The 13,604-nt window shown below is 34.6% G+C and overlaps 1 protein-coding gene across 4 annotated transcripts in view; it reads right to left on the minus strand.

Moving 5' to 3' along the window:
• Positions 1 to 13,604, minus strand: part of Smap1 (small ArfGAP 1) — a 170,658-nt gene that overhangs the window by 134,639 nt on the left and 22,415 nt on the right. The gene's annotated exons all lie outside the window — the stretch shown is intronic.

Genomic DNA, 13,604 nt, shown 5'->3' on the forward strand with positions numbered 1-13,604 from the left:
AGGGAAATATCCAAGAGGAAGAGATGACAATCCTAAATATGTATGCACCAAATATGAATGCCCCCAACAATACAAGACAAATATTAATGGACATGAAAAAACCAAATAAGCACTAATACAATTGTAGTGGGGGACCTCAATACCCCACTATCACAAATAGACAGATCTAGACAAAAATTTAACAATGAAATTCTACAACTGAACCAAGCTGCTGAACAAATGGTCTTAATAGATGTTTACAGAGTGTTCCACCCCACAAAATCAGAATACACATTCTTTTCGGCTACACATGGGTCATACTCCAAAATAGACCACATGCTAGTTCATAGGAGATGTCTAAGTAAATGTAAAAGAACTGAAGTTACACCCTGTATATTATCAGACAATAGTGCAAAAAAATTGGAGATGAATAACATAAGAAACCACAAAATCCTCACAAACACATGGAAACTGAATAACACCCTCCTGAACAACCAATAGGTCACAGAGGAAATTAAAGAAGAAATTAGACAGTTTCTACAAGTAAATGATAATGCCAGTACAACATACAGGAATCTATGGGACACAATGAAAGCAGTTCTACATGGGAAATTCATAGCAGTGAATGCCCATATTAGGAAAACAGAGGGAACTCAGTTAAATAACCTAATGCAGAACCTCAAGCTCCTAGAAAAAGAAAAGCATAGCAAACCCAAAGCTTGTAGAAGAGAGGAAATTATAAAGATCAGAGCAGAAATCAATGCAATGGAGACTAAGAGAACAATATTAAAAAAAAAAATCAATGAATCAGAGTTGGATTTTTGAAAGAATAAATAAAATCGATAAACCTTTAGCCAACCTTATCAAAAAAAGGAAAGAAAAGGCTCAAATACATGCAATCAAGAACAAAAAAGGGGAAGTCACAATAGGCCCAGCAGAAATCCAGAGGATCATCAATACCTACTTCGAAAACCTGTACTATAATAAAATGGAAAACACAGAAGAAATGGACAGATTCCTAGATACATACGAAAGTTAAATGAAGATATATAAATTCTAAACACCCCAATTATAATGAGTGAAATTGAAAATGTGAAAAAAAAAAAGCCCAGGTCCTCATGGCTTCACTGCTGAATTCTACAAGACATTTAAAGAAGAACTATTGTCATTACTCTTTAAACTCATCAAGGAAATTGAAAGGGAAGCAAGGCTTCCAAATTCATACCTGGAAGCAAGTGTTACTTTGATTCCAAAACCAAGGAAAGACCCAACCCAAAAAGAGAACTACAGGCCAATCTCCCTAATCAATATAGATGCAAAAATCCTCAACAAGATACTGGCAAAAAGAAAACAGAGGGTCATCAAGAAAATCATACACCCTGACCAAGTCGGATTTATCCCAGGGATGCAAGGATGGTTCGACACACGTAAATCAATAAATGTAATACACTGAATTAACAGAGTTAAGGACAAAACCCATATGATCATCTCAATAGATGCAGAAAAGCATTCGACAAAATCCAACACTCATTCATGATAGAAACCGGACAGAAATTTGGAACAGAAGGTCTTTATCTCAACCTGATTAAGGCTATCTATGAAAAACCAACAGCCAACATCATACTAAATGGCCAAAAACTGAAAACTTTCACGCCAAAGTCAGAAACAAGACAAGGATCCCCCACTATCACCACTCCTGTTCAATACAGTTCTGGAAACATTAGCCATAGCAATTAGAAAAGAGAAAGAAATAAAAGAATAAAGATAGGAAAAGAAGAAGTTAAACTGTCATTATTTGCTGATGATATGATACTTTACATAGAAGACCCAAAAAACTCAGCCAAAAGACTTCTAGACTTCATTGACAGATTCAGTAGAGTAACCAGATACAAGGTCAACACTCAAAAAACAACAGCCTTCTTATACACAAATAACAGACTCTCTGAGAGAGAAATTACGGAAACAATCCCTTTTACAATAGCATTCCAAAAAATGAAATATCTAGGAAATAATCTAACAAAGGAAGCAAAAGACCTCTACACTGAAAACTACAGCACTCTGAAAAAGGAGATCGAGGAGGATGTAGGAAAACAGAAAGACATCCCTTGTTCCTGGGTAGACGAACCAATATAGTGAAAATGGCCATACTTCCAAAACTACTATATAGATTTAATGCAATGCCAATTGAAATTCCAACAATGTACTTCACAGAACTAGAGAAAACAATCCAGAAATTCATTTGGAACCAGAAGAGACCTAGAATAGCAAAAGCCATTCTAGGCAACAGAGACATGACCCCAGGTATCACAATCCCCAACTTAAAACTATACTACAAGCTACTGTGACAAAAACAGCATAGTACTCGTAAAGAAACAGACCCAAGGATCAGTGGAATAGATTAGAAGATGAAGAAATAACTCCAGACATACTCAGCCAGCTCATCTTTGACAAAGGAGCCAACCACCCTCATTGGAGGAAAGATAGCCTCTTTAATAAATAGTGTTGGAAAAACTGGATTTCAACCTGTCAAAGATTAAAACTAGACCCATACCTATCACCATGCACTAAACTAAGATCAAAGTGGATTAAAGATCTAAATATTAAGACAGGAACACTAAACTTGCTAGAAGATAAGTTAGGTAGAACTCCTGAAGACATCGGCATAGGAAAAATTTTATGAACAAAACCTCAGTAGCATGGGAACTAGCACAAAGAATCAACAACTGGGATCTCATCTTACTAAAAATCTTCTGCACTGCAAGAGAAACCACCAACAGAGCTCAGAGACAACCTACAATGTGGGGAAAAAATTTTAGCAACTGTACCTTAAAGGACTACTATCTAGAATATATAAAGAACTGAAAAAAATCAGACCCCCCAAATTCAAAGACCCAATTCAAAAATGGGCATCTGAGGGTCGAGGATTTAGCTCAGTGGTTCCATTGCCTGCCTCGCAAGCGTAAGGACTTGAGTTCAATCCCTGGTACCAAAAAAAAAAAAAAATTGGAAAAAAAAAATGGGCATCTGAAATGAACAGACATTTCTCAGACAAGGAAGTAAAAGCACCAAATAAATATATGAAAAAATGTTCAACATCACTAGTCATTGGAGAGATGCAGATAAAAACAACACTGAGATTCCACCTCACCCCACAAAGAATGGCTGCTATCAAGAAATCAACCAATAACAAATGCTGGCGGGGGTGTGGAGAGAAAGGAACCCTTCTCCATTGTTGGTGGGAGTGCAGGCTAGTGCAATCACTGTGGAAATCAGTATGGAGATACTTCAAAGAACTGGGACTAGAGGTCCCATTTGATCCAGCTATTCCCCTGCTGGGTATCTTCCCAAAAGAATTAAAAGAACCATACCACAGCGATATATGAGCATCCATGTTTAGAGCGGCACAGTTCGTAATGGCGAAAGCTTGGAAACAGCCCAAGTGCCCATCAACTGGAAACTGGATAAAGATGTGGTTTTTCTATAAAATGGAGTACTACTCAGCCATAAAGAATGAGAAACTAGAGACACTTACCGCTAAATGGATGCACATTGAGGTCATACTCTTAAGTGAAATAAATAGGACACACATGTGTAAACACCAAATAGTTTCTCTAGTATCAGAAACTGAAAGTGTAAATAAGGGTTAAAATGATTAAAACAAACAACTGATAATATGAAATAGGAAGAAAAGGTCCAAAGGGGTATCCGTGGTGTTAGGGGAAGGGGAAAGGAAAGAAGGGAAAGGAAAAATTATAAGAAAAGAAAAAAAATAGAAATGAAGTCTATGTACATAGGGAAGGGTGGAGGGGGTGAAGGGTGCACAGGTAATGGGGAAAAAATAAGAACCAAGATACATCATGTACAGGTACTAGGACCCAATGATAAATGTAAATGTATTGTATACCTAAAATGTACCAATAAATGAATTTAAGAGAAAAAATAATCCACATTTCCCAAAGCAATACAGACCCTTATTCATGCAATTCCAATGGCACTTTTCACAGAAATAATAAAAACAGTTCTAAAATATATGTGGAACCACAAAGATTGAGAAGAGTCAAAACAGTGTTGAGAAAGAAAAACAAGGTTGGAGACACCACAATCCCTAATTTCAAATTACAATTACAAAGCTACAATAATTAAAACCATATAGTAGTGTTGAAAAAAAGACACATATTCTCTACTAATGGCTCAGAATGAGAGCCTAGAAAATCCAAGCAAATGAGGTCAACTAATTTTCAAAGATCTTGCCAAGAAGACAAAATGAGAAAAAGACAGTCCCTGTGTATTGGAGAAACTGGACATCTACATGCAAAGAAGAAAGGAAGGAGGACAGAGGAGTAAGGGAGGAGGGAGGAGAGAGGAGACAAGGGAAGGAAGGGGAGAGAGGAAGAAGAGGGAGAAGGGAGAAGGAGAATCTGGACCCTTATCTGACATTACAAGCAAAAATTAACTTCAAGACCTGAAATTGTAAAATTCCTAGAAAACATAGGGGAAATGCTCCTTGATATTGGCCTTCACTTTCTAGATATCATACCAAAAGCTGAGGCAACTACAGGAAAGCTAAATGGTACTATATCAAACTAAAAATCTGCATAGCAAAGAAAGTAATCAACAAAATGAAAAGGCAGCCTTCATAATGCAAGAAAATATCTGCAAACTATATACAAAGAGTTAATATTCAAAATATGTAATAAACTAGTGCAATATCAGCAAAAAAAAAAAGTGACTTGATTTAAAAATGGGCAAAGGACCAAAACAGACATTTTTCCAAAGAAGACATAAAAATGGCCAACATAAATATGAAAAAGCACTCAATATCATTAATCATCAACAAAATACAAATTAAAACCACAATTTGGTATCACTTCACACCTAGTAAAAGAGCTATTATCAAAAAGATAAGGGGTAATAAATTTGAGTGAGGGTGTAGTGAAAAAGTACCCCCATACACTGTTAGAATGTAAATTGGTACATCTATGATGGACTCTCAAAAAATTTAAAAAAGAACTATGATATGAACCAACAATTCTTTTAGTGAGTAAATATCCAAAGAGAATAAAATGAGCAACTCTCCTGTATACTCATGTTCACTGCAAGATTTTTCACCATAGCCAAAATGTGGAAACAACATGTGTCTATCATAAGTGGATGAATGCATAAAGAAACAGCAGTACACACATGCAATGAAATATTATTGTCAGTAATGTAACAAAAGATACTGCCACTTCGGACAACATGGATGAATCTGGAGAACACTACATTATGCAAAATAAGCCAGACACAGAGAGAAAGCCACAGTGTAATCTCTCACTTACATGCAGAAGCTAAGGAAAACTCAAATAGAAATAGCAGAATGGTGTTTACCAGGGCCAGAGATGGAGAGGAAGCAGGTCAAAGAGTATAAATTTGCAATTAGGTAGAATGAGTAAGTCTAGAGCTGTAATTTACAATGTGAGGTCTACAACTAATAATATTGTATGATATATTAAAAAGATGCTAAAAGAATACAATTTAAATACAAAAAAAACTACGGAAGGTGATGAATACGTTAATTTGACTTCATATATCATTTCATTATGCATATACATAGCAAAACATCATGATGTATACCTTAAATATTTGAAATAAAAATAAGTTTAAAAACTGTTATATTAATGCATCTTTAATGTTAGGTTCTAGATATTTATTTTCAAGCTTTTTTAAAATGCCAAAACAGTTCATTTTTTTAAATAAGCTTTTTGTTTTCTTTTCAGAACTGACTTTCAATATAATTATGCCTATCACTCTTTTTTGCATAAAAAAGTTTAAATGAGAATATAAAATTCTTATTTCATATTATTAATGTAAACTCAACATCCTTTGCTACCAAAACAATAAATCATTTTTCTTTTTCACAGGTAATTATAAAAATCCTAAGGACTAGTATAACTGGACACATTCAGAGATGAAGTCCATTTATTATGTTAAACACAAGTAAAGCTTAAACATTCCATATTTATGTGATAAAAATATGACAAAATGCCATAAATCCAAATCTAGGTATAAAATAACTGAAATGGTTGAAATAATTAAAAAATTGAAACTAATAGAACCAAAACTGACTTAAAACAAAAAAATTAATATCAAAAGCAGCTGACAACAACTAAATATTGGTAAGAAAGTATAGAACAATGGGAAAGACAAAGATATTTGATTAAATACAGAACACCTATCTTCCTATTACTATTTTATTTTATTATTATCCTAATTCCTACTGATCAAATTCCAGAAACCCTAAGGAACGCTGTGTATTTAATGCAGCCTGGGGCTATACATTAGTGACTCTTTTATTTTACTTTTAACTTTCATTTCTGAAGCCTAGATTCCATTATTACTTGAGTATACGTCCATGCCAAAATACTAACAATACTCATAGCATAAAATAAATCAAAGAATGGTATGGGCATTTAAACTGGATTAACAGTGAGCACCATCTGGCAACACAACAAAAAGTTTAAAATTACAGTATTTTCCATTTGTTTAAAAGCATTTATTAAACACAAATAGGGTTACATAATTTTTTTTTTTTTTTTTTTTTTTTTGGTACCGGGCATCGAACCTGGGTCCTTGCGCTTGCACAGCAGGCGGCGAAACCACTGAGCTAAATCCCCGGCCCGGGTTACATAATTTTTAAATTGTTTTAACTGAATATAATTTAACCAAAAATATGAATTCATTTTAATTCATTAGCCTCCATTTTAAACAAATCCTACAGTGATTTATCAGATTATTTACTAAGCAGCCAGATCTCTAAAGCAACTTTTTGGTTTGTTTCATTTTGTTTTTGAGACAGGGCCTCACTGTGTAGTTCAGGCTAGCCTTGAACTATGTAGCCCAGGCTGACCTCGAACTCACAGCAATCCTGCCTCAGCCTCCTGCATACTGGGATTACAGGCATGCACCACCATACCTGGCTTAAAGTAACATTTTTGTATGATATATCTGCTTCACGTCAAAATTATAAGAAAAGCCAAGTTAATGCATCATCAATAAACAAGATCTTCATTAAAAATAGAAGTTGAGTTCACTAGCTTTCATTTTAAATGGAAATCTACTTTTCCTGCAAAGCTTTAAGTTGTTTCTTTTGCAAACAGGTATAATAAAGAAGGCACAAGATAAAAAAAAGACAAAGCTGGGTGACTACTGTACAACGTCAAGAAGTGAATACAGTGTCAAGAGCAAAATGTTTTAAACTGCAGGTAATGACCCCATTAATGTCGTATCCTTTATAGGGGAAATACAGAATAGTGTGCAACATCACAGAGTAGGTGCTACTCAAAAATATCTCCTAGTCATACACATGTATGTACATAAAATGGGTTTGGTTTTGTTTTTTGTCAGTGTGTCTCAGAGACAAAGAAGTCCACTGCAGACTCCACTGCTTCACTGTTAGGTGAGTGTGGATACCTTCACCAAGTTCTAACTTCCTTGTCTGCAACTCCGCTGAAAACAGAAACCTGACAATAATGGCTGTGAAAGTATTCAATGAAATAATGTACATAAAACAGTATCTGGGATATTGTAAGCTCTTGAGAAGTAACTTTTAAATTAATATATATATCACAATTAAACATGGTAAATATCACCCTCTGGAGACTGGCTTATTCAAAGATTTTTTTTCATTTCAATTTTTAAATAAAATCACTTAGGTCATATAAAAATAAAAACCAAAGCAATCAACTCCAAAAATAAATGTTTCTTAAGTAAATCAAAATAAGATTCACCAATGTTGTTCCTAAAACATTGCTTTATCACAAAGTCGAGATGGGAACAGAATGATAATTTGGTGGCTCTCAGGCACCAAAAATACCTTCAGGTATTTCTTATTATTATCCCAGTATGCAAAATCCTTCTCTTCCTAACCAAGTGCCATCATTCTCCCCATGCAGGCCTTCATTCCCTGACAGAAATGCTAAACTTCCACACTTCACCTCAACAGAATGGGTGATCATGAAGGAGTTACCACTGAAGGCAGCACAATGGTTCTTCTACGAAGAGCAGGACTAGAATTATCAGACACTTTCGGCCATGCATTGTATACAAATTGTACGGCTTCTCTAAACTTTAGTTTCTCCAACTAAAAAATAGGAAGAATTTACCTACACCTTATAGGGTTCCTTGAAATGTAGGGTACAAAATATATTAGCACCTAGTATAAAGAATACCAAGCCGGACATAGTGGCACATGTGTATAGTCCCAGCACTCAGGAGGCTGAGGCAGGAGGATTGCCATGAGTCTGAGGCCAGCCTCAATTACAGAGTACATTCAAGGCTGGCCGGGACTACACATCAAAACCCTGTCTTGAAAGAGTAGCAGCAATACCACTAATTCTGTCATTTCTCCTGTACAGTTACTAACCCTAAGATTGCATTAAGGGCAGATGGTATAAATAAATTTAAATATAATTATTCAAGGAACCTGGAAGAAAGGTGAGTTTCATAAAACAGAAAATATGTAAAAGTAATTTTCTTTTCATGCCTTGTTTCTACTAAAATACTACACTAGCCAAAATGTGGAGAACAATGACTTTACCTGACTGGCTAAAACTACTTAGAAACCAAACAAAACATATAAAACAACATTTCTGAAGAGATTAGAGAAATCAAGAGATACCAAACAAACTGTGATAGCCCCACAATGAACTCTACATAATGCCTAGGGAAAGTGCTTTTTAAAAAAAAAAGCTAAAATAAATAAATGAGGTTAACAGGTTGCAGGACACAAGATAAAATACACAGAAACCTAAATACATACTATAAGCAATCAATTAGAAACTGAATTAAAAATACAATTTATAGGGCCAGGGATTTAGCTCAGTGGCGCCACCGCCTGCCTCGCAAGCGCAAGGTCCTGAGTTTGATCCCTGGTACCAAAAACAAACAAACAAAATACAATTTACAGCAGCATTAAAAATAAAAACTTACGGGCAAATGTGACAGGAAATAGCAAGGTCTGTACACTGAAAACTGTATATACCTGAGAAAAATTAAATAAAACTTAAAAAGAGAGATATCAGTGGACCCTCAAGTTATGACTGGCCTGACATACAAACAGCTTGGGTTAATTAAGTTAACGGAAAATTCATCTGCCTGTTATATATAGCGTGTACCCAGGTAAACATCTAGATCTCAGCTGTACTGACTTAACAACCAATCTGAGTTACAACCAGCCCTCGGGAACTGATCGAATTCGTAAGTCAAGGGTCCACTGTACTTTGTTCACAGATTAGAATACAGTAATAAAGATGTCAATTTTCTTTCAAATAAACCTACAGATTCAAAGTAATCTCAATTAAAATCCCACAAGATTACTTATAGTAATAAACTAAAATTCACACAGAAATTTAGGGGATCTAGAACATCCAAAACTTGATTAACCAAGATGGAGGACATATACTACCAGACTTCAAGACTTACTACAAAGCTACAGTAAGCAATACAGTGTAATATTGGTATATATAAAGGCAGACAAACACCAAAAAAAATAATGAACTCTAGAAATACTCCCTGACATATAAAGTCAATTGATAACAGCACAAAGCATGAAGACAATTCAGGGGAGAAAGTAATCTTAAAAAAAATAAAAGGAAGAACTGAATATCCATATGGAAAAAATTAACTTTGATCCATACCTCTTACCATATATGAAAAGCAACATAATAGACATAATTTTAAAACAAAACTTTTTTAGGAAACAACAAAGGTGAAAATCTTTAGGATTTAAGGTTATGCAAACATTATTTAGACTTGCAAATAGCATAAATCATAAAAGGAAAAAATAAGAAACCGAGTCCATCAAAACTAAAAATATTCCCGCTTGCCGAAAATCATATGAAGATGTAAAGAAAAGCTACCAAGTGGAGCAAACAGGTGAATACATCTGACAAAAGACTAGTATGTAGAACACACAAAGCATTTTCAAAGCTCAATGGTAAGAAAAATTCACTTAGAAGATGAAAGTTATGAACAGACACTCCACTAAAAAAAGATAATCTGGGGCCAGGGATTTAGCTCAGTGGTTTCACTGCCTGCTACGCAAGCAGAAGGATCCGAGTTCGATCCCCGGCACCAAAAAAAAAAAAGATAACCTATATATAAAGAAATAGAAAATGCAAATCAAAACTAATACCACCATTACTACACATCTAACAAAATGGCAGAATGACTAAACCAAAAACAGTGACAATACCAAATGCTAGCAAAGATATAAAGAAGCTGGATCATTCATACACCACTAGTGGGAATAAAAAATGACACAATGACTTTGGAAAAGTTAGACAATGTTCTAATGAATCTAAACATGCAATTTTCAAATAACTCAGCAAACTGCGCTACTGGGCAGTTATCAGAGAAATGAAAATATGTCCACACAAAAATCTTATTAACAAACGTTAGTAACAACTTTAATAGTCAGAGACTAGAAACAGTCCAGAGGTTCTTCAACAAGTGAAGAGTTAAACTATGGTATGTATGCATAGTAACAGTATACTTAATAAAAGAAAAAACTACTAATATATACAACAACTCTGATGACTCTCCAAAGAATTATATTGAACAAATAAAGCTAATCCTAAAAAGTTACATATCATACGGTTCCATTTATATAATTGAAATGATTAAATTTTAGCAATGAAAAACAGATTTGTGGTTGCCAAGAGGGATATGGGAGTGCAGAGTGGGGAAAGGTATGATATGCAGTTATAAGCAGCAGCCTGAAAGATCCTGTGGTGCTCTAACTGCTTTATGCCCTGACAGTGGTGAAGACATATGATAAAACTATACAGAATCCAATACATATGTACACGCACACCTACACAAGTGAGTACAAATAAAACTTTACTCATTGGTGGATTGTATCAATATCAATATCCTGGTTGTAATAGTCTCCTATAGTTTTCTAAGATGTTAACATTAGAGAAAACTGAGTGACGAATGTATTTTTTAATCAACATACATTAAACTATTCACACTGTTAAAAAGCCTTAGTTGTATAATATTTTCTGATTCAATTTTCTTTCCACCTCAAATATCCATCAAAAAGGGAAAAAAGCTTTTAATCTCAATTAAATGGCACAGAGAAAATATGACATCATTTTTCACCTAACTTGAATATTTAAAACAGAGAATCAAAATATTAGAAATAGGGGTCCAGGGATTTAGATCAGTGGTTCCGCCGCCTGCCTCGCAAGCACAAGGTCCCGAGTTCAATCCCCAGTACCAAAAAAATATATATTAGAAATATTCAATGTAGTCCATAGAGAAAACTGTAATCATTTGGCAGTAGATATATGTAAGCTGCATTAAAGTACATGCCACAATAAAATCTTAAATCCTATCAAACAGATCCCCATAATGAATTGGAATTAATTAGAAACTGTTTTATATGGAAAAAGTTCATGACGCTGGGGATTTAGCTCAGTGGTTCCACCGGCTGCCTCACAAGCTCAAGGTCCTGCGTTTGATCCCCAGTACCAAAAAAAAAAAAAAAAAAAAAAAAAACAGAAAGAACAATTTTCTGGGTTGGAAATTTAGCTCAGTGGTTCCTCCACCTGCCTCGCAGGTGCATGGTCCCAAGTTCGATCCCCAATACCAAACGAAAAAAAAAACAAAACAAAAGCAAACAAACGAACGGAAAAGTACATGGCACAGAAATTTATTACAAATTTAAGAACAGTCATTACTTCATGAAAATAGTCCTTATTAAAATTTTCAAATTAGAACATACTGTACTATTCAGCAGAATCTTCTGTGATGTTAGAAATTATAATCTGTGTTGTCCAACACAGTATCTCCTAGTCAAAAGCCTCAAAATATGGCTATTGGAAAAAGGAACTGAATGTTTAAATTCAATTAAATAACCATATGTCGCTAGTAGTATCCACAATAACAACATACCTAGAACTCACAGAAAAATTAAAAAAGAACACACAAATACACAAATACAAAGAGAGGGAGAGCCATAATGTAATATTAATCATAACCATATTAGGTTATTATTTCTCAATCGGCACTAGCATTTTTTGCAAAGTAATTCCTTATGCTAGATGATATACATCATTACTACATTCAAAAGAAATTACTAAAGCTATTGACTTAATAGCAATAATGCATTTTTACCACCAGAGGGCATATATATATATATACATGTAATAAAACCACCACTTTATATACTACATTGAAATGGTTAGGAAGTCCAATTGTATTGCATCAAAAACACTAGTATATTCATTTATGCAAAACAGCTTTCCTTTCTTCAAAGGTAAGAGAGAAATGTGCTAGTTATATTCTTTTAAAAATAAACTGACAAGTCTGCCCAGAGACCAGTTTTTGTCAATATTTTTTGTTTATTCATGAGTTAAATATAATCCCCTAAACAACACAAAATAACCCTGAGAAGATGTCAACTGAGACTTATTTCAAGACCTTTACATAAATATTAACAACATTCCTTCGGCTGCAAAATAAAATGCAAAAATTTTTCTCACAGTATAGAAATTGTCTAAATTTCATGAGAAAAACATTTGTTTAAAAAGTAATCTAATTGCAGAAAACAAAGACATCAAGGAAACTTATCCAAAGTGCTAAAAACAGTGCTAACATACTAAACTTCACTTTTTTCACAATCTTACCACACCACACAGCAAATGGAAACAGGCTCTGATGGAATTTAGGCCTAGAAAATAGTTAATGTCCCTCAAAAACAAAAAATAAAACAATCTTTTCTAGTTCTTTTTACCCCCTTTGCATTTCATTTTCCTAAATCTTCTTAACACGCTCTTCTCTTGAGGCTTCTGTGTTCCAGTTTCCCTTGAAGTCTTAGTTCCTTCAATAGCTCTACTTCCTCCTGCTGCCTCCCTGTAAGTCTCATTCACTGATCCTCTAAATAGAAAAATGTCTAGTCCAGTCACATGCTTTTGTGGCTCCAGTAAACACTTCATGCAGATGACTCCCCAAAAGCAATCATCCTCTTGCCTATCCTCTTCTCCCTGAGACCTGTGCCTGCCTCCAGAAATGCAGAGCATGGTCCCTAAGTATATGCACAAACCTGTCTACCAGGTTCTCCCTAACTGGAATAACTGTACCATTTGAAGTTCAATTAAACTACCTCTCTTCCAACTCCCATTCTTGGTGATTTTTTTCTTTCTCTGTACTTCTTTAACACTTAATGCTTGCACTACATTTTCCACATGGCAACCCAGAATATTCCCTGTGCTTGTGGCCTGCATGTATCACTAAAGTCAATGTCTGAAAAGTGTAGGGCAAGGCTTCTCATATACCTCTACTGTACTAATGCTATCTACTCTAGTGGGCCACCAAGTAAAGGGTTAATTAAAAAAAAAAGAATTCCTTCTTCCCTGCACCTTCATAAAGTATTTCTGTACTGGTCTAATCTCTGAATCTGTTCAATTATGTTAAAAAAATAAATACAATTCATAAATGCTTCCTGTAAAATAATAAAATAACTGAGTGCTAAAAAAATAAATAACTAAGAGTGGGTGTAACTGCCAAACGCTGCTCATTTGTCAAACCCTTGCTTTGTATCAAACACTATTTCACAAGTTCCTCACGACCTGCACAGTTAT

The sequence above is a fragment of the Heterocephalus glaber genome, unplaced genomic scaffold, assembly GCF_053883595.1.
Source record: "Heterocephalus glaber isolate CG9 unplaced genomic scaffold, H.glaber_assembly_v1.0 deba00000594, whole genome shotgun sequence".
Lineage (NCBI taxonomy): Eukaryota > Metazoa > Chordata > Mammalia > Rodentia > Bathyergidae > Heterocephalus > Heterocephalus glaber.